This window comes from Gopherus flavomarginatus, chromosome 7 (assembly GCF_025201925.1).
Source record: "Gopherus flavomarginatus isolate rGopFla2 chromosome 7, rGopFla2.mat.asm, whole genome shotgun sequence".
Taxonomy (NCBI): domain Eukaryota; kingdom Metazoa; phylum Chordata; order Testudines; family Testudinidae; genus Gopherus; species Gopherus flavomarginatus.
In genome coordinates, this window is record NC_066623.1 from 106209828 (window position 1) to 106232948 (window position 23121).

Consider the following 23121-nt stretch of genomic DNA (forward strand, 5'->3'; position numbering starts at 1 on the left):
TGACCACAGCTGGAGATGGGACATTGGATGGAGAAGGTTAGAACTCCAAGGTGAGCCTGAGCATTTTCTCTCTCACATGCTTGGCTGGCTGGTTCTTGCTCACATGCTCAGTGTCTAACTGACTGCCATATGTGGGATTGGGAAGGTATTTTCCCCAGGTCAGATTGGCATAGACTTTGTTTTGTTGTTTTTGCCTTTCTATGCAGTGTGTGTGCCTGTCACTTGCTGGGATTATCTTATATATCCCATGTGATCATTTTCCTGCCATTGTAGGCTCCTCAGGCACTGGTGCACCTCATTCTCTCCTATTCTCTCTGTTGCACATAGTGGGCTAGTCTCCTGTGGGCTGTAATTAGTTTGGTCCAAGATTGGTTGTTGGGTTTAGTTTGTGGGTGCTGAATGGTGCTGGTGGCCTGTGCTATACAGGAAGTCAGATTAGATGATCTGGTATAGGGAAACTGAAACCTACTGAAGACTAGAACTCATTAACGGAAGCTCTCCATCCTGTACTCTGACCACTAGGCCACCTTACATCTCAGAGGTGAAAGTTTACTTAATGCTGAATATTTAATTTAATCTGTATAACCTAGAAGTGAGGCAAAGGCATCAAATGTTTCTCTTTGCAAGGAAAAGGTGTACATCTGACTAGAAAAAGACATTTCCTTTGCTGTCTCTTCAAGTATTTTAGCTTGTTTCCTTTTTTGCAATCTCAGTTCTGTTTAACTATTTGGGGGGGGGGGTGAAGCCATTGAGATGAAGTAGGAACTCACCTGAGCCTTCACCCCCCAAACCAAAACTGTTGTGAAGTTTGAATACATTTCCTACAAAGTCAATGTTACCGTGATGTTTGTAGTATCTTCTCTACTTGGGAACAAAGGCAATTTAGCCCTCTTCCATAACCCCTGAAACAAGTTGAAGATAAAGAGGAATAATACTAGATCATTAAGCTATAGTCACATACACACCCTTAAAGAGTAAGATAAATATATTTTCTCTCGGATTGTATTCTGTAGCCATTTCTACACCAATCAAAGCTTTGCTTCATGCATGTACGCAGAAACATTTAATTATTTCATATTCAAGTTTAAGTAACTGCCGTCCCTGTTGCCCTCCTCCTCTCACTTTTTTTAGTTTTTGTTTTTTTTTAAACAGCAGCTCTTTGCCTGTCATGTCCTTTTTACACTGTAAACTCTGAAGGTGTGGGACTGTCTCTCACTATGTGGTTTTACAGTGCATTGCCCAATGAGGCTTGAACTAAATTGCGCCTCTAAATGCTGGGACCCTGATCTTGGTTGGGCCTTATAAGTACTAAAGCAATACAAATCATAAACATTTAGATCATTTTTGTTCTCAATGCTTATTTTCACACAAGGAATTTACACACCCTGACTGGGTCTGGAATTCAAAAGTACTGTATGGTTCTGATGGACTCCTGGTCCAGCCAGAAGATGAAAATATTGGCAATTTTTCACAAAAGCATTATCTGCAGAACAAGGAAGTTCAGATAATTCTGATTAGGCTCCAGATTAGTATGGTTATGCTGAGTGGCATGAACACAAGACTTGGAATTAAGAGACATAGGTTCTAGTCCCATCTCTAAAACTGATTTTACCCAATTGTAGAGTGAAGATAATGATATTTACTGCACAGGCATAGTGTGATACTTACTTAATGTTTGTACTTAAAGCACTTTGAGAGCATCATATGAAAAGTGTGCTAGATATTATGATTAATATAATTATTTCATATTACCTGAACGCTTGGGATACTTATCTCACTGAAACTATGAACCTTTGAGGTTCACACATCCCTAGCAGTTTGAAATTTAATTTCAGATCTTCATCTGCTTAAAAATGCTGTAAACCCACTTCACACTTACACATATGCCACTGGAAGATCTTGAAACACTTTATAAGTACAAATTATCATAGCCTTACAGCACACTTTTTACAGACAGGCACAGACTCTCAGTTCAAGTGACCTGCTCAAGATAACTTGGGAAATCTGTCTAGAGCTGGGAATAGAACCTACTTTTATCCCCTGATTCTAAGAACTATATCTTATATCATAAGCACAAGCCCATCCTATTTACTTAGTCAAATAAAGCCTTTCCTAAGGCTAGGACTTCAAGGCCTAAAAAGATAAGAGTATGTTAAAGTAAAGGTCATCTAGAGTTAAAGGAAAGTGAGGAAGTCTCTGGAAGTCACAGATTCCATGACTTCTGTGATCTCCGTGACATAATTTTAGCATTATCGATAGGGTGTCTGGAACTGAACTGTAATCTAGGTGAAGACATATAATCAATTTACAGAATGGCATCATAACTTTTTACTCATATTTCTATCCCATTTTTATACATTCCAACATATTGTTTTGTTTTGTTTTGTTTCTTTTAATAATTGGAGTACGTTTAGCAGATGGTGTCATTCAGCTGTCCACTCCACAGAACTGCTCAGGTCTTTTTCCTGAGTGGTTAAAACTGAGAACTCACACTGCATATAAATTCAAATTATTTCTTCCAGTTTGCATTACTTTGCATGTTATCAGTATTATTCTACCATTTATTGTGTTGCCTATTTATCCTGCATTGCTAGATCCTGCTGGAATTCTTCTCTAGACTATTGTAGTATAAATAATAAGACCTCACTTTATAAAGTACTAAAAGTGCACAAGTACACAAGGAAGATTGTGATGGTATGGGGGCAGAGTTAAGATACATAGATTTTTAAGGCCAGAAGTGACCAGTATGATCATATAGTCTGACTTCTTGCATGACACAGGCCATAGAATTTCACCTAATAATTCCTGCATCAAGCCCACAACTTCTGGTTGAGTTACCGCGTATCTTTTATAAAGACAGCTAATACAAGGTTAAGGCTGTTCTGAGACCATAAACATGCATTTTCATACCTTCTCATCTTTTTTTTCTTTTCTGGGAGGCAGGCGGGTTGAGAGTATAAATTAACCTTGTTTTAGAATTTCCTTATTTTCGAATGTTGGAGGAGATAACTTAAAATGTACTTTTCAGGTTTTTTCTTTTACATTCTGCTACTTTCTCAATGTAACTCTAGGTTAATGAAGCTTTTTGTTCAGAATTATATTAAAAGATGGGCTTTCTTCAACAGAGACAGGAACCCAAAGAATAGATAGCTTAGTAGGGAGCGGAAAACATAGCTGGGTTAATTTCTGTTAATCACTTCCTTGCTTTGTTTATCTTGTGTTAAATGGTTGCTAGCTATATAAGGAGGCAAGTGGCTGTGACCCTTGCTTATGACTTTTTAAAATTGTGTTACTAGAAACACAGTAAATGCAAACCCCCGGAAAGGAGATTTTATTTTCCCCAAAAAATCTGTGACATGGGACTTTTCAGAAGCCCTGTCTTGGGTCATGTATAGATCTGCTTAACCTTGCATCCCATTTCCTATTATCTTCTATCCATTGGGAGAATCCTCAGCATTTATTCAAAGCATCACACTTTGGGATGAATTCTTTTGGTTTTCTCCATCCTAAAACACACAAGACATTTAAGAAATTCCAAGCTTCTTGTTAGTTTTAAATACTGCTCCACACTAATCCACATCTTTCCTGGAATTAAAGGAAATCCCACTTGTGCTTTTGTTTCTCTTCTCTCTCAAAGAGCAGTTCATTACAAAGTATGCATGGCTCTTCAATCTATTCAACAGCAATATCTCAGTTGCAGAGTTCAACACTACAATGATCTGGTATGATAGATGTTGACTAATAGAGTGGTAAGTGTGCAGATATAATCTGCAGTCAACACCAGCATGGTGGAGGGCAGAATTAGAATTGAGAAAGACCTTGAGAAGTTGGAGAAATGGTCTGAATTCAACAAGATGAAATTCAATAAAGATAAGTGAAAAGTACTTCTCTTAGGAAGGAAAAATCAAATGCACAACTACAAAATGGGAAATAACTGGCTAGGTGGCAGTACTGCTGAAAAGGATGAGGAGGTTACCTACCTTTAAGTGACAGTTCTTCAAGATGTTTGGTCCCTATTTGTATTCCAAACGTGAGTGCATATGCACGCCATGCTCCGGAAGATTTCTGTAGCAGTGTCCGTTGACCCATATGTGCACGGTACATAGCCCTGTGTTCCAGGCAAGGTTATATGAGGCTGTGCAAGATGATGCCCCTTCGGTGACCCTCTTACCACTGAACAGCACAGTCTGCAGCAGAAGGGATGGTGGGAGGGTATTAGAATTCAAATAGGGACCACACATCTGGAAGAACCAGCACTTACAGGTAAATAACCTCCTTCTCTTCTTCTTCTTCAAATGATGATCTCTATAAGTATGTCAAACATGGGTGAATAGCAAGCAGTGATCAGCACAGAGGTGGATGCAAAGATGCAAGAAGTATCACAGTCTGCAGGACAGCACAGCCCATGACAGTGTCATCTGCCGCCCCCTGGTCAATGGTGTAATGAGTGGTGAAGGTAGGCATGGAATGCCAGGTCACTGCCCAGCAGATGTCATTCCAGGATATGTCCATCAGGGAGGTGGAAGTAGTCACATGTGCCCATGTTGAGTGCTCCGTAATCCAGTAGGGCGCCAGGGTGTTACACAGCACATAGCACTCGCAGATGCACGTAGAGACCCACTTCAAGATGCACTGGGAGGAGAGGGCTTGGACCCAGGACCTGTCCACAATGATCATGAACAAGCATAGAGAGGCACGGAAGATTTGAGTTCTGTCCAGGTAGAATGCAAGTGTACGATGGACGTCAAGCAAATGCAGGGTCCTGTCTGCAGAAATGGTGTGCAGCTTAGTACGGAAGACTGGGAGGTGAATCAACTGGCTGAGGTGAAACTCTGAGACCATATTTGGGAGGAATTAGGGGGTGAAGGCATAAGGAAACATTCTAGTTATGAAAGACCATATAAGGGGGGAATCACCCATCGTGGCCACCAATTTGCTGACCCGCTGAGTGTAGGTGATAGCTACAAGGAAGATGATCTTCATGGAAAGAGAGCACATGGCCAGGGGCTTGAAGGGGGCAGGTCTGGTGAAGGTGGATGGCACAAGGTTGAGGTCCCAACAGCCCCTTCAGGAAGCAAGCGGTGGTGGGGTGAGTAAACACCAAATGCCCGTCCAGAGGTGGAAGGAAGGTACTATGCGCCACCAGGTGGACCGGGTCACAGCCAAGGGAGAGGTTTGAGTTCCAGGAGGTAGTTCAGAATGGTAGAGAAGGAGACAATGTTGAGGGGGAGGCGATGGTGCTAAGCTCAGAAAGTAAAATGTTTATTTCACCGCATAGCACACAGGCATGGAGCCTCATCTACTGTGCGTAAGGATGTATTGCACCAGTGTTAAACAGGCGTTGTCTACTCATGAGCCACATCCAAAAAACAAGCAATGAGGTGCAAAGGGCTTGGATTGGGATGCTGAACTCTGTGTTTGGGATGGGTGGCAAAAAGGTCCCAGTGAGGGGTACCTCAGATGGAACAGAGAGTGGAGTCATGGAGTTCCCACTTGTGATTGAGGTACCAGGTCCTGCTGAGTACATTGGCCAGAGTTCTCCGTGCCTGGGGATATACTGTGTGGAGTGTGACTTATACTGTGTAGAGTGTGATACAACAGTTCCAGAGTCAGATGGACTCTGCACAGAGCAACAGGGACTTGGTTTTCCTCTGCCTGTTGATGTATGCCACCACAATCATGTTGTCAGAGAGCAGCTGAATGTGATGGGCATGGATAAGAGTCAGGAATGCAGGGCCGGCCAAGCAGACTGCCCACAGATCCAGGACACTGAAGTGCATGTGGCCTTGCATGGAGTCCAAACCCATTGTGTGGCATGCCTGTTTAGGTGACCACCCCAACCTCGTGGGGATAGGGATGGCAAAGAGGGTGCCAATCACCACATTGGAAGGATTGGTTCAGAGAGAGGCCAGAACTGACCATGGGACAAGCAATGTGGTGTCCAGATGAGCGTTATGGGGTATGAAGATTGACAAAAGCCACAACTGGAGACAGCGCATGTGCAGGGGGGCATGCGGCATCAAATAGGTGCAGGCCACCATGTGCCCGAGGAGGCAGAGGCAATAATGCACAGGGGTGCGTGGTTTGTGGCATAAGTCTACCATGAGAGACATCAGGACGGTGAAGCATTCCACCAGAAGAAATGCCCAAGGCCACCACTGAATCCAGATGTGTGGATGAAGTGGATTGTCTGTGCTAGGACAAGCACCAATTTCTCCTAGTTGATACAGGCAGCGAAAGCAGTGAGGAGAGAATGGAGAGCACAAATGGTAGACATAATGTTGGCAAGGGAAAGTGCAGCTCAACACAGTCATCCAGATAAGGGAACACAGAATACCCCAGATGCCTCAGCTGTGCTGCCACGACTGTGAATACTTTTGTGAAGACCCTTGGGGCAGTCATAATGCTGAAGGGGAGAAACCTAAACTGATAGTGGTTGTTGCCTATGTGAAGGCAAATTAATTTGTGGTAACCTGGTGGTGAAAGCATGCGTGCTTCATGTGGAGAGCTGCAAACCAGACTCCCTGGGGAAGGGAGGGAATGATCAAAGCGAGCGTCACTGTACAGAACTTGGCCTTTTGATGAAAGTGTTGAGGAGGCGGAGATCGAGTATAGGGTAGAGCCCTCTTCCCTTTTTTGGGATGAGAAAGTACAAGGAGTAGAACCCCCCCATCAATTAAGGGGTCGAACGCTGGTTCTAGCGCACCTTTCCCAAGGAGATGATGTGAAGAGGAAGACCTCTGGTAGGTGTCAGGAGATGGGGACAGTGTGGAGGGAAGGTGAGAAATTCGATAGAGTAACCATGCTGTATGATCTCTAGTACCCAAAAATCCATGGTGATCTTGCCCCAGTTGTGGGAGCACAGGGCAAGACAGCCCCCAAAAGTGACAGGAGAGCTGGGGGTGGTGAAGTGGGGGGACTCACAGCTCTCAACTTGCGTGTCAAAACCGGGCCTTGAGTTGGTGTCGCGGTAAGGTGGAGGAGGTGGCTGTGGCGGGGCTGCTGGGCCAGATGATGCTTTTGTGGAGGTTTCTGGTATCGAGAATAGACAGCCTGATATGGTACATATGAGCATGAATGAAATGATTGTCACAGCAGTTTCCAACAGGGCACTAGGGTATATATCCAAAGAGACCAAAGCATAGCCCTTGAGTCCTCAGGGAGTGAAGGGACTCAACTGTCTTAATTGAGAACAGCTTGTCCTTGTCAAAGGGGAGGTCCTGGATAGTGTTCTGGACCTCTCACAGGGAGCTAGAAGACTGTAGCCATGACTCCCAGTGCATGACAATACCCGTGGTGAGGGAGCGGAATGATGTGTCTGCAGCATCAACCACAGCTTGGAAGCTCACCTTGGCTGCCAGGCAGCCTTCCTACACAAGGGCTTGGAAATGTTGCCGTTTGTCCTGCGGCAGGTCATCCAGGAACTCTACCAGCTTGGCATAGTTGTTGAAGACATACTTTGCCAGCAGCGCTTGGTGGTTGGCAAAACTGCAACCCTGTGGAGGAACAGACCTTGCACCTCAGGAGGTCAAAGCATTTTGCCGTTCGATCTGGGGATTAGAACTGTGCAAGTGCTGTCTTGCACTTTTGGTCACCGCATGTGTCATAAACAGAGGGTTAAGGGTTAATGTCTCTTTTACCTGTAAAGGGTTAATTAGCTCAGTAAACCTGGAACACCTGACCAGAGGACCAATCAGGAGACAAGATACTTTCAAATCTCGGTGGAGGGAAGCCTTTGTTTATTTTTGGGGTTTTTGCTTTGTTCTCTCTGGGAGCTAGGAGAGGCCAGACATGAATCCAGGTTCCTCCAATCTTTCTGAAAAAGTCTCTTCTGCTAAATTTAGTAAGTACTAGTTAGAAAGGCGGTTTAGTCTTTTGATTATTTTCTTTATTGCAAATGTGTGTTTTGCTGGAAGGATTGTATTTCTGTTTGCTGCAACTTGTATTGTGCTGGGGGGAGGATTCTCTCTATTCTCTATAAGCTGAAAGACCCTGTAACATTTTTTCATCTTGATATTACAGAAATAATTTTTTACTTTTTCTTTCTTTTATTAAAAGCTTTTCTTTTTAAGAACCTTGTCTAAGACTCAAGGGGAAGGGGTCTGCACTCACCACGGAATTGGTGGGAGAAAGGAGAGAAGCGGGGAGGAAAAGCCTGATTTCTCTCTGTGTTAGGAATCTGTCTCTCTGTCAGGGAGTGGTGAGGGGGAAAAGAGGAGGAGGGAAGGCGAATTTCCTCTTTGTTTTAGATTCACAGAGCTTGAATCTGTATAGTCTCTCCAGAATAACCCAGGGAGGGGACGCCTGGGAGAGGCAACGGTGGGGGAAAGGGTTTACTTTCCTTGTGTTAAGATCCAAGGGGGGTTGGGTCTTGGGGTCCCCAGGGAAAAGTTTGGGGAGTCAGAAAGTGTCCCAAAACACTATATTTTTGCGTGGTGGCAGCTCTATCATTTCTAAACTAGTAATTAGGCTTAGAGGGGTTCATGCAGGTACCCCATCTTTTGGACGCTAAGGTTCAGAGTGGGGATACTACCTTGACAGCATGCATCACCAAGGAAATGGGGGAAGGGTGGGAGAAGAGAAAGTCTGAACCTTTTGAAAGGACAAAATGCTGGTGCTCCACCCATTTGGGTGTGGGGGCACAGAAGGCCGGCATGTGCAGGACTGCCCACGCAGGCTGCAGAATAGCATCAATGGCCAATGATGTAAGACAGCCTCCTGGAGAATATCCAGCAACTGGTGGTGCTGGTCCTGTACCTCCTCCAGGGGTATGCCCAAATCAAGAGCAACTCACTGCAGCAGCTCCTGGTACTGCTTATGATCATCAAGAGGTGAGAGGGTGGGGGGGAATCAGGGCTTCATCTAGAGAGGCGGAGGCACCATAGGGACTAACGGTACTGGCTCCAGTTCTGGATTGGAGCTCGATGGGTCTAATGCAAAAGCCCAAGGAGGAAGATGTGTGGAACCTGGGAAGACGGGTACGGCCAATGGGAAGGGTCTCAGGGTGACCAGTGTGGCCTCATGGTTGGCTCTTGGAGGTACAGCGAGCCCCAAGAATACTGGTACCAATGCAGTAGTGTGGGGAGTGCACAGGAGTCCAAGCAGCACATGGAAATGGGAGAGAAGGACAGTTCCACCTGTGAGAAGGTGTCTAGAGTCCAAGGAAGCATCCGGTAGCAGGGAGCCATTGGTATTGGCAGTCTATGGCTGAGGGTCAGATGAAGTCTCCTCTCCAATAGAAGTGGTACATCTGCCAGAGTGAGTGTCATAAACAGATAGTTAAGGGTTAATGTCTCTTTTACCTATAAAGGGTTAACAAACAGGGAACCAAACACCTGACCAGGGGACCAATCAGGAGACAAGATACTTTCAAATCTCGGTGGAGGGAAGCCTTTGTTTGTTTTTTTGGGGTTTTGCTTTGTTCTCTCTGGTCCTGGAAGGGACTAGACGTGCAACCGGGTTTCTTGCCAATCTCCCTGTTACAGTCTCTTATATATTCAGAATAGTGAGTATTTAGTAAGAAAGGCGGTTATAGTCTTTTGATTGTTTTCTGTATTTGCAAATGTGTAGTTTGCTGGAAGTATTTTAAATTGTATTTTTGCTGGGGGGAGGCTTCTTTCTAGTTTCTATACGCTGACAGACCCTGTAATTTTTACCATCTAAATTGCAGAGATAACTTTTACTTTGTTTTTTTTCTTTTTATTAAAAGCTTTGCTTTTAAGATCTGTCTGATTTTTCCTCTTGTTGAGGCTCAAGGGAATTGAGTCTGTACTTAACAGGGAAGGGGAAGGGAGGGGAGAAGGGTGGAATCCCTTTGGTTTAGATTCATGGGGGAGGGATAGCTCAGTGGTTTGAACATTGGCCTGCTAAACCCAGAGTGGTGAGCTCAGTCCTTGAGGGGGCAATTTGGGGATTGGTCCTGCTTTGAGCAGGGGGTTGGATTAGATGATCTCCTGAGGTCCCTTCCAACCCTAATAATCTATGATTCTAGGTCCATCTTCTATGGAGCGTGAATCTGTCTATCTCTCCACGAGCCCCGGGAGGGGAAGTCTGGGTGAGGAAAGAGGTTTACTTTCCTTGTGTTAAGATGCGGGGGGTCTGGGTTTTGGGGGGACCAGAGTGTATCAGGCACTGGAATTCCTGATTGGTGGCAGCTTATCAGATCTAAGCAGCTAATTAAGCTTAGAGGAATTCATGCTGGTACCCCAACTTTTGGACTCTAAGGTTCAGATTGGGGAAAGATACTATGACAGTGAGGGGTTCCAGTACTGCAAGCAGTGGAGAAAGCGGGGAGGGAGGTCCAAATGTGGCACTGGAAGGAGGGATTCGATGTGTCAGGAGTCTGGGGGATGTCTCTAGGACCCCTGGAGCCTGGTGGTGTCCATGGCGCAGAGCATGGAGACTCTGGCTGTGCTGGTAGCATTGTGCCCTGGAGATCAGTTCTGTCACACAGTCAGTGCATTGGGCGGTGGTACTGCCACTTCTTTCTTCCTCTTAGCTTTGCCCTCGGAACAGGGAAGCTTACGCAGTGATACGGTAGAGTCTCCACACAATGTCTCACCTGACCTGGCATGGATTGGGGAGGGAATGCTGTGCTTGGCGGCAGTCCTCGATGGGGACTTGCTGCAATGACCATGAGAACATTTGTGACTATCATGTGTAAGTCTGGTATCAGAGGAGTAGCCGTGTTAGTCTGGATCTGTAAAAGCAGCAAAGAATCCTGTGGCATTCGTCAGATGCATGTAGTGGAAATTTCCAGGGGCAGGTATATATATGCAAGCAAGCTAGAGATAACGAGGTTAGTTCAGTCAGGGAGGATGAGGCCCTGTTCTTGCATATATATACCTGCCCCTGGAAATTTCCACTACATGCATCTGATGAAGTGGGTATTCACCCACGAAAGCTCATGCTCCAAAACGTCTGTTAGTCTATAAGGTGCCACGGGATTCTTTGATGTTTGAGTCTGTCCTGCATTGTCTGTACTGCCGGATGCAAGGCACGAGATGTGCTAGACAGGATACTTACTGCCAGTGAAGAGCAGTGCACCACCAGGTCTGACAGTCCAAGGTCAGACTGTGCACGTGGCCTGAGAGCCTCCTCCATGAAAAACTTACGGAGGCACAAGTCCATGGGGCTCGATGCACTGCATCCAAGGGTGCTAAAGGAGTTGGCGAATGTGATTGCAGAGTCATTGGCCATTATCTTTGAAAATTCATAGTGGTCAGGGGAGATCCTGGATGACTGGAAAAAGGCGAGTTTAGTGCCCATCTTTTAAAAAGGGAAAAAGGAGGATCCAGGGAACTACAGGCCAGTCAGCCTCACCTCAGACCCTGGAAAAATAATGGAGCAGGTTCTCAAGGAATCAATTCTTTAGCACTTAGAGGAGAGGATGGTGATCAGAAACAGTCAGCATGGATTTACCAAGGGCAAGTCATGCCTGACTAACCTAATTGCTTTCTATGATGAGATAACTGGCTCTGTGGATGAGGAGAAAGCAGTGGATATGTTATTTCTTGACTTTAGCAAAGCTTTTGATTCGGTCTCCCACAGTATTCTTGCCAGCTAGTTAAAGAAGGATAGGCTGGATGAACGGACTATAAGCTGGACAGAAAGCAGGCTAGATCATTGGACTCAACGGGTAGTGATCAATGGCTCCATGTCTAGTTGGCAGACAGTATCAAGTGGAGTGCCCCAAAGGTCGGTTTTGTTCAATATCTTCATTAGTGATCTGGAGGATGGCGTGGATTGCACCCTCAGCAAGTTTGCAGATGACACTAAACTGGGAGGAGTGGTAAATACGCTGGAGGATAGGGATAGGATACAGAGGAACCTAGACAAATTAGAGTATTGGGCTAATAGAAATCTGATGAGGTTCAACAAGGACAAGTGTAGAGTCCTGCATTTAGGACGGAAGAATCCCATGAATTGCTACAGACTAGGGATCGAGTGGCTAGGTAGCAGTTCTTCATAAAAGGACTTAAGGGTTACAGTGGACAAGAAGCTGGATATGAGTTAACAGTGTGCCCTTGTTGCCAAGAAGGCTAACAGCATTTTGGGCTGTATAAGTAGGAGCATTGCCAGCAGATGGAGGGATGTGATCATTCCCCTCTATTTGACATTGGTGAGGCCTCATCTGGAGTACTGTGTTCAGTTTTGGGCCCCACACTATAAGAAGGATGTGGAAAAATTAGAAAGAGTCCAGCGGAGGGCAACAAAAATGATTAAGGGGCTAGAGCACAGGACTTATGAGGATAGTCTGAGGGAACTGGGATTATTTAGTCTGCAGAAGAGAAGAATGAGAGGGAATTTGATAGTTGCTTTCAACTACCTGAAAGAGTATGGATCTAGACCAGGTGCGGGCAAACTTTTTGGCCTGAGGGCCGCACCGGGTTTCATAAATTGTATGGAGGGCTGGTTAGGGGAGGGGGTTGTGGCCTGGCCCCCACCTCCTATCTGCCTCCCCGAGACTCCTGTCCAGTCCAACCCTGCCATTCCCTGACAGCCCCTCTGGGACCCCTGCCCCATCCACACCTCCCCACTCCCTGTCCCCTGACCACCCCTTGACCCCTGCCATCCCATCCAACCCCTCCTCTCATTCCTGATGGCCCCATCCAGGACCCCTGCCCCCATTTAATCCCCTGTTCCCCTCGACTGCCCTGACCCTTATCCACACCCTCACCCTCTGACCACCACTCTGCCCTCCCCTGCCTTCTATCCAACCCACCTTGCCCCCCTTACCACGTTGCTTGGATCATCGGTGGCTGGCAGTGCTACAGCCGCACCGCCTGGCTGGAGCCAGCCATGCTGTTGCTGCCGCCACCATGCAGCACAGATCACTGGGGTAAGCCCGGCTCTGCAGCTGCACAGCCCCAGGAGCTCACAGGCCCGCTGCCCAGAGCATTGTACTGGCAGCGTAGCGAGTGAGCTGAGGCTGCAGGGGAGGGGGAACAGCAGGGGAGGGGCCAGGGGTAGCCTCCTAAGCCAAGAGCTTATGGGCCAGGCAGGACAGTCCACAGACCAGATGTGCCCCAAGGGCAGCAGTTTTTCCACCTCTGATCTAGACTGTTCTGAGTGGTGGCAGATGACAGAACAAGGAGTAATGGTCTCAAGTCGCAGTGGGGGAGGTTTAGATTGGCTATTAGGAAAAACTCTTTCACTAGGAGGATGGTGAAGCACTGGAGGAGGTGGTGGAATCTCCTTCCTTAGAGGTTTTTTAAGGTCAGGCTTGATAAAGTCCTGGCTGGGATGATTTAGTTGGGGATGGTCCTGCTTTGAGCAGGGGGTTGGACTAGATGACCTCCTGAGGTCCCTTCAAACCCTGATATTCTATGAACAGACACTGCTACAGAAATCGTCTGGCTCCAGCGCATGGTATATATGCACACCCATGTTTGGAATACATATAGGGACCATCACTTGAAGAACTGGTGGGGGGTAGGGGTGGTATAGTGGATCACAAATTGAACATGAGACAACAGTGTGATACAGTTGTGAAAAAGACTAATATTCTGGAGAGCATTAACTGGAGTGTCACATATAAGGCACGGGAGTTAATTGTCCTGCTCTACTCAGCCATGGAGGACTACATCCAATTCTGTGCATCACATTTTAGGAAAGATGTGGATACATTGGAAAAGGTTCAGAGGAGAGCAACAAAAAGATAAAAGGTCTAGGAAAACCTGACCTATGAGGAAAGGTTAAACAAACTGGGCATGTTTAATTTTGAGGGGGAAAAAAGACTTGGGGGGACCAGATAGTCTTCAAATATGTAAAGGGCTGTTATAAGGAGGATGGTGATCAGATGTTCTCCATGCCCACTGAAGGTAGGACAAGTAGTAATGGGCCTAATCTGCAGCAAGGGAGATTTAAGTTAGCTGTTAAGAAAATCTTTCCAACTGTCAGGGTAGTTAAACTCTGGAACAGGCTTCCAGTGGAGGCTGTGGAATCCTCATCATTGGAGGTTTTTAAGAACAGGTTGGACAAACATCTCTCAGGGATGGTTTAGGATTACTGGGTCCTGCCTCAGCCCAAGAGACTGGAGTTGATAACTTCTTGAGGTCCACTTCAACACTACATTTCAAAGATGGTTATGTATAGGGTGAAACGATGATTGAGTTGCCAATGTCCCTGTCACTGAACTGATATCAGCATGTCCTTCACTAGTAAAATATACATGGGGCCAAATCCAAAGAGTAATTCCACTGAAGTCGCTCCAGAAACAAATCTGACATTTGTTCTGCAGGCATCAAAAATGGCTTTGTTTTCAAACAATTTATCAGAAAGCCAACTGTACTATCCACCAGGCCACATGGGTCACTAAATAGATGAGCAACAGGCCTTGGTCATCTCTTAGAGAAAAAACGGCTTGTTCACACCACACAATTTACCATAACACAAGTTGCCTTCACAAATCCATGGAGATGTGTTTAGCAAGGGGAAATTTTTGTTGATTCCATTTCCACTTCTGTCAGGAACAGGTGGGTTTTTATTTTCTTATAATTACTATGAACTGAAAATAACTCTTAAAAAGGTAGTGGGAAGGGCGGGGAAAGGAAGTGGAAGCATATGTACAACAACATGCATTCACTGGACAAGTTATGACTGAAATGTAGAAATAGCGCTTGAAATGCCGCAACTAGCACATGACTTGATTACATCCTGCCTTATGACTGGCCTTCAGCTAGTTATCATAAGATTAAAACACTAGTTTGCCTAGCCTGTATTGTTTATGGATGACAGTGAAGCTGCTTTCTTATTATCAATAGGCAAGCTGCAAACAAAACACACATTTTAATACTCTGAAAAGTAAAGCAGTCAGTAGTGTTGACATGAAACACCCTACGTCATAAACGTGCCAGAGGGCAGATGTTCATTTACATTGATCTCTGTGACACACATTATTTATTCGACAAAAGCATTTTTTGGGCCTGAGGTGATTTTTACCTCAACGTCTACTTAAAACAGATAATCAGAAAGGGCAAAAGCCTCATGTTGGTATTCTGTACTCCGGTTCATGAGGCTGCTGTTCTGTTCTGAAGCCCTTTCCCCAGGCCAGTATGGAGATCCACAGAGGTAAGGTTGTCAGGTTCAAAAACAAGCCATCCATCTAACACCAGAGTAGTATGCATAAAGACTCTGAAGAGTGCCTTAGATAGACCTGCTAACATGGAGGGATGCTGAGGTAAGCGTAACCAACTGGCAGTTTAATTACATAATTTATGACTAGAAATCAGGATGGGAGAAAATAGAGATGGTTCGGAGTGGTTACCGAACATGTGGTCACAGGTCACTTTGTTAGGAAAGGGCCTCCACCGGGCAGGAGAGAGAGTCAGAGTTGTGTCCATCCTTGTTCTTCACTCCTCTAATATACATCACATAATGAGTGTGGGATGGCTGAGCTGAGCCCATGTGGTACCTCATGAGCCTGAAGCAAGGCTTTAGATGTGCTTAGTCCTAAGACAACCTCCCATTGTTCAATGAGACATGAGGCAGACATCAGAGAAGGCAGCAGTGGAGAAAGGGATACTGGATGGGTGGAAGGAGGAGAATGGGGCAGTCTCCTTTCCTTCCTGATTCCTCAGTTCCCTTACCTCCTATCACAAATAGAGGCATCCTCTAGTCATGCCAACTGTTACTGTTCCACTCACCTCAGCCACTTTATGGTGCCATCACCTCAGAGCTATTCCCAGATCCCCTTCCTCTCCACTCCCACCCATTGCTACTATCTCTGCTTCTCATACAGCCCATGTGGGGGAACTTCATGGTGCCTGATGTTTCTTTCTTATCTGTGCACCCGTCTTCCCCCACCTTCCATGTCACTGTCCTTCCTCTGCCCCCGCAGTCTGCCCATGCACCCTCATGCCTTGTCCCAATCAACCTGGTCTCACTGATAGAAACAATGTATTTTTTTAAAGACATTTAAAAAAATATACAAATAAAATTGTAAGAGAGGGTGGATGAATAATTACTCGGGTGAGGGAGGATGAGGAGGAGAAGACAAGGAAACCACTTGTTTGAACCAGCCCTTGAGAGAAACTCACAAAACAAATGCCCCAATATGCTCTCAAGCTACCCTCTTGAAACTCAAATGAAGACTGCACAACCAATCTCAAACCATTCCTCAATAACAAGGTCTTGTTCTCTGGATCTTTCCAAAACTATCCAGAAAGGAGAAAATTGTAAGAAGTGGGAAACTGATGACAAAGGAATGGCTCCCTTTTAGTTTGCAAAGGGCCAATTACGCTGATGATGCTAATGAATCATAATGGACAGAATCCTGGAGGCCTTGCTCCATTTTACCTGAATAAAGACTGCATTAAAAATGAGTAAGAACTTTAGAGTTTGTTTCATTGATGATAACATGTAAGTTTTTACCTTGGCATTGAGCAGCCTTGAGGAGGAAAAGGATAATGATAAAATGATCCAGAAAATCCAGCAGGAAGGCAGTTCTGGCTATCGTAGAGGGTATAGAAGATGGTTTGATACTTGAGGTCCATGGAACAGAAGAGGAAATGGAATAGGAATTAAAATTAAATGTGGAACTGAAGGCAATTGGTAATGCCACCTCCAAGACCAGCACAACCAGAGCGATGATACATGATGTGTTCAGGGGAGTGGCTGCAGAAATTAGGAAGATAATAGAGTGTATAGTATGAGTAAGAGAAGATATCCAAGGTGCTCTTAATAATAGGGTTGAGAGCAAGTGTTTACAATTAATAAGAGGATATTGAGAATAGCGAATCTGAATTATGAGTGATGAAAGGGAAGCAGGTGGTCAGTGATGTGTAGGGTCTCAGATACCACAGATCAGAAACACCTTCAGCTGAACTTCCTAAATGGGGACTGTTAAAGGATTTCACATATTCCCATTTTTCTGGGAGCTTGAGTTGGATGGATCAAGTTAACCTCTCCCTTTGGGTGGTAATATGACATATCTCTGAGGAGAAAGCCTTTAGCCTTGTCTACAGTAGCTGAAAAAGTGTTGAAACAAACTTGATTAAATCACCCTTGAGGTTGCAGCAGCTGCTCAATGTCTTGTATCCTCACATGACAGTCATCCTAGGGGTTTTACAGGTATTAATAGCAATTCTTGGAACAGATCTTGAGCTCACGCCTGGCTGAACTAGGTTAGTCTACAGCAATTTCTCCCTAGTATAGCATGCAAGCCACAAAATTGCAGTTGCCTTGGTTCAGCCACTGTTTCCAACATCTTCCTGCACTTCAATGTACCTCTAATTCCTGGACACCAGGAGTAGTGTTCAGCACTATAAACTAGGTGACTCAGAGCCCCAGAATGCACTGATGCAGCCACAAAACAGTGATGCTGTGTGGACATGCTAAGCCACAGCAAGGTCAAAAGTAAAAACTGACTTAGTACAGAGGCACTCTAATTAACCCAGCCAAGGCAACTGTATTTATGCAGTGATTTCCGGCCCCAGTCCTTATCTCCCTTCCACTATGAAATATGAATGCAAGAAAGCCAGACAGATATGCAGGCACAGACTATCATTTATTAAACAGTCAATAGGGGTAGTGAACACAGTCTTCAGAAGTCATAACTGCCAGCTCAAAGGACTTCAGTTTTGTTTTGATGCATGAAGTAGAAAAACCCTGCTCACTATAAAGCATGTCCATGTGGGCACAAGTATATGTACATAGGTCAGGGTCACTATTACACATATAAATTTGGTAGCACTGCAAAAATCTCTTTTTTTCCCTGCTGTGGGGTGATGTTTTGACTTTGCAAAACAGAACAGAGAGGCACTAGATTAATAAACAAAAGGATATTTCTTAGGTAAATGTAATTACTTCTGTAAGAAACAGGCTTATTTACTCATTGCTAAATCACGGGGGCATACTGTAGGTTTTGTAGGGGCTCATGAGAAATAAAACTTGGGAAGTCTCACCAGCCATCACCTCAACATCCACTAAGCAACACTAACCCTATGTCAGCCTCAGCAGATCACAATTTGCTCAGATTTATCATTCAGACGTTTAAAAAATGTTTATTCCACTTTAATTGTTGCAAACACTCCAATGGGTAAGTTTGAAATGTGGTGTCTGTTAACCTTTTTACCAATAAAACTTCAACTTCTAAAATTATTGCAGTAAGCAAAACACAGGTCAGAAACAGAATCAAAGCAAGTTCATTTTCAAATTCTAACAGAGTCCATGGATATGTTTTGATTATTCACCTCTCCCTACTAATCATCTTGATTATTCAAGGCAAGAAAAGCCTGGCATTGAATTGATAATAGTCCAAATTGATTACTGAAGGAACACTTTGCTTTGCCTGACAAAAACTGGCCATTGGAAGTCATAGTAAGTCTAATGACTCGAACAGTTTGAAATAATGAATGCATCCCATATCATCACTCAATCCAGAATCAACTATTCTGTCTCTTGGTCAGTGAGGAACATTGTTTACAGTGAAGGCAAGCAGGATGAGATAAGCAGTCATGACACAGGAGCAAGGATACATGCTTGGCTGTGGTACTCTGAACCATTAAGGAAACAATAAAAGGTGTTTAGCTCTAATTTATGTCAAACATTTTAATGCAAAATTTGTAAAGTGCTTATGCAGATAAAGCTATGGAAAGGACCTGCTTTCATAGTCGAAAAATGACAGCAGCCAGGGTGTTTATGGTGCATCTACATTGAATGGCTTCTGCTTCAAGGAACAAACTATTCCATGTAGAAAATTAACTTTCCTGTTACAGGCACCACTGTGCTTAATTTTATGCAACACCTCTATAATTTATCTACCCTAGCTGCAAAATACAGGCTACCTAAAGTTCAGGTAAAATGGGTATATTCATTTATTTTCTGAACATAGTCTTAACTATGTGGGGATAGGTGGGACTCGAAATGTTATGGCTAGAATCTATCCATTAGAATCTTGATGTTCCTTTTATAAGGAAAACAAACATTTTTTGGAAAATTTAGCCCATTTCAAAACATTGGGAGGAACAGCTGAATTGTGAAATTATTTTAAAGTAATTAAACTGTAAGAACTCAGAGATGGAAAAGGCAGATAATTACATCCTGCCAATGCAGGATTGTTCCCTACAACTGATAAAAGGCAGAAGTAAAAACGGAGATTAAAGAATTTTTGTATCCACAGATGATATATCATTTCAAATGACTGAAAAATCAGACTGATTGAAAAAGTTTGCAAACAAAAAAGCATGGAAATTTGTACATAACATTTGCTGTAAGTTATTTGCTCAGCTCTAGTAATTTCAGAAGAGTCAATATTACATTTTTCAATGGGCTGAAATTCTCATCACAGAATTCAAGTTTAAACAAAACACCTAAATAACCAGTAAGTGGAAATCTGCAAGCCTATGGATCCATCTTTTAGGAAGCAGGTTGTATAAGATACACAAAGGAGCAGAATCCTTATTCAGAAAAAAATATTGTTTAAAACCCTAATTGTTCTCTCTAGAAAGAACTTCTGCAGAAAAGTTTCTTTACCGGTGCTTTTCTTTTGCACTGGTAATTATAACTCTCTCTCAGACAAAGCAGAGTAGAATAGTTAGTAACAATGTACTGATAAGCTGTTAAAACTGAGCAGAAAATACACTTTGTTTTTCCCATTGTTTTTCAGAGGTGAAAAGAGAGCTGTACACAATGTAAGGGTATTTTAAAATTAAACATCATTTTAAACTAATTTGAAGTAGGGCCTTTTAAAAAAAATATTTCGAAAATTTCTAGGATTGTGCTGCTCATATATCAATTTTGAGACAGTTCCAAAACTTTAATAGCTTCACACACACTTTTTTCATACTGAATCTTTGGCTTGCATGATGTGTACCTCAAAAGCAAACCTACCACTGGGTGCTGTGCATTTGCAAAGTGGTGTAAAAGTTGGATCAGAAGGATGCAGAAGTAAGGATTATACATCACATGCATTTTTTTCCCCATGTGCATGTAGCAGGGCAATTCCTTCAAATCACAAACTTGCCTTTACTTCACATCTTATCACCTTTCTCTCAGGTTTAAATAGCTGTTTAAAAACACCTGTTAAATGTTCAAAGAAACTACAGTGATTAAAAATGCAGGTTAATGTATTTGACCTTTTATGTTTCTAATGTTTTTTCCCCCGTCTTCGTATTCAGTGAATGTAATGCTTGTGAAAGGTGCCAGATTGATAGCACTAGAGCTGCAAGTGCTTTCCTTCTGCATAGACTAGGCACAGTGTAGGCAGCAGCGCAGGCTTCCATGTGCTGTTCTGCCAAGCCAGTATGCCCCAAATGTGTAGGGAGCACCAGCAGGGATAAAATTCAGGTTCCAAGTTCCATTTGTTCATTGGTCTCTCTCCTCAAGCTGCCAAAAGGGACGTTGATTGCAACACAAACACTTCCCTACTGAATGGAAATCACCAATTCATTTCATATCAGTAACCAGCCAAATATTACATGATAATAGAGACTAAAAACATGGTCGTAATTCTGCTATGTGCTCTGCATGGGGCGCACTTCTCCACTCATGAAGAACGAGTTGTGGAATCCTTAGGCACAGTGTCCTAGTCAGACTTGTACTGAAAAGACTTGGTATTTCGTTGCCAATCCCTGAAGCCTCACACCTGCACTTACCTATGGGTATCAACATTTTGACATTTCCAGCTTAACCAGGGCCGGCTCCAGGCACCAGCGGCACATGCTAAGGGGCGGCATTCAGTCCATTCTTGGGGCGGCACAGTCCAGGTGGCCTTTTTTTTTTTTTTGCTTTGGCAGTCTGAGCAGTTTTTGTTGTTGTTGTTGCTTGGGGTGGCAAAAATGGTAGAGCCGGCCCTGAGCTTAACACGTGGTCTTTAGAATAGATCAGATGTTCTCAGACTGTAGCCTGTGCAGCACTCACTGGTGGTCCCTGGAGAACTGGTCACATGGCACTGGCTCTTCCTTTTTCTCCAGATGCTAAATTGCATTAAAAAGAAACTAGAAATACATTACTTTCTAATATCACTTTTCCATGTAAGCAGTTGCTCTAGTATCCAGAAGGATGTTGCAAGAAACAGAGCAGCCATGTGACAAAGTTGGGACTCAAAGTTTGGGAAGCCTTAGAATAGATCTTGATTAGTTGAATTAGTCTTGTTACTTTCCTGTTACTCCCAGGATATAATTATTTTTAGGATAATAAGTGAATTCTCTTTAAACAAGGTTCAGAGGGACATGTACCTCTATCATGTGCGAGAGGCTAACAGATAATCATGTACCAAGACAGAATCATGTGTAGTAGAGAGAGGGTTCAATGTAACAAGCTGTAAACAGATACACTTCTAGCATAAATACTGAGAAGACATTGGTTTCTGAAACAATTGTGTTTAACTGTCATGTGGAACTGAAACAGCTTGTATAACATTTGCACTTCCTATAGTACCTTTCATCCAAAAAAATCTCGTAGTGATTTATTTATTAACTGAGCCCTGCAGTACACCCAAGTGAGAAAGATAGATAGGAACTCCAGTTGTACAAACAAAAGGAAAACCAAGACACTGGAGGTTACAAGACTTCCCTCAAATTTACACAGTGAATCGATGCCACAGTCAGAAATAGAACCCAGTGTCCCAGTACCCCGCTCTAACCAGTAGCCCACATTCCCTGACAGATCTACCAGCAAGACCTGTTTAAGAATTTGCCTTCGACTGCTCTCCTTGGCTACCCAACTGTTGATGGGCAGTACTGCCCCGGTGTTTCTTTATAAATCCACAAGACATTTCACTCTCTGCAAACTGGTGCTTGAGGAGAAAAATACATTATTTAAAAGGGTAAGCTGCACATACTTAAGAGCTTTTCTGTTTCAGCAATTATTTCTGGCAGTTGTCATCACTAGTTCTGGCTATTGTTGTGATGTGCTTCTGCCCTGCATCCTTGAATTTAGTTAGGCAGGATTGTTTAATTAGTATAATCTTGTTCCTCAGAGCCACCTTTCTGTTTACTTGTTTAAGACAAAACAAGAGCACTATCTTCAAATGATAACAAGGGAGTCAGCCTGAAGCCAGCCAGTTTCAGTAAGAGAGAACTTCAGCTTCACCTATGCTTATCCCTTCAAAGATAACAGAGCTCCCCAACGACTAAAGGAACCAAGAGCCACCCTCCTCCAATGAGAAGATTGGTCTTACAGTGATTCAGCTCTGGTGTAACAGACTTCCTGCACTGGTGACATATCAGGAATGAATTTAGTCCATTGTTACAAACAGCATATGGATTTGGCTCTGGTCTATTTTCTAATTTTAATACATCATAGAATATCAGGGACCTCAAGAGGTCATCTAGTCCAACCCCCTGCTTAAAGCAGGACCAATCCCCAGACAGATTTTTTGCCCCAGATCCCTAAATAACCCCCTCAAGGATTAAACTCACAACCCTGGGTTTAGCAGGCCAATGCTCAAACCACTGAGCTATCTCTCCCCCAGATCTTGGTGTCACACTTAAATCTCCTATATAGTGTAGTATCTCTTTAATATCAGATACATTACTGAGCCCAGGAATATGCTGTGTTGACAGGGGACGTAAAATGTTGTATGGAACTCTGATTGCTTCCAATGCATGCTTTTAAAGTAGTTAATGTTACCGCCGCACCTTACAAAAGAAGATGAAAACCACGTGAAACAGTCCTTCAATTGTAGAGTCATATTTTTAAGTGACATATATAGATCATGTTGCATTTGATGTAGCTAATGCAATACAGTTTGTCATCATGAGTTTGGGATGACCACATTCCTCTCAAGGTGCATGGCAGAGACTTACTAAAGATGTCAAAAGCAAGGAATTAAAAAAAAAAAAAGTTTTTATAAAATGCCAGTAAATGTCATTCTAAGCTCTATGTTCTGATTTACAAACCAAACCTTCAGGAAAACTAGTGACTACTACTAATAGATAGGTCCAATTAAGAAGGAACCCTTAGGAGACAAAACTAAGAAATAACCTTTAGATTGAAAAATTGAAAATCAATTGTGACAACATCAAAATACAACTACAATTTTTCATTGCATTTAAAATATTTTATATTTTTAGTTACAGCAGTATATGCATTCTGTATTTCTTTGAAATCAGGTGTATTATGCATTCAGTTTGCCCAACATATATAATGTCAGTTGTCATTAGTGATCATGTAGAC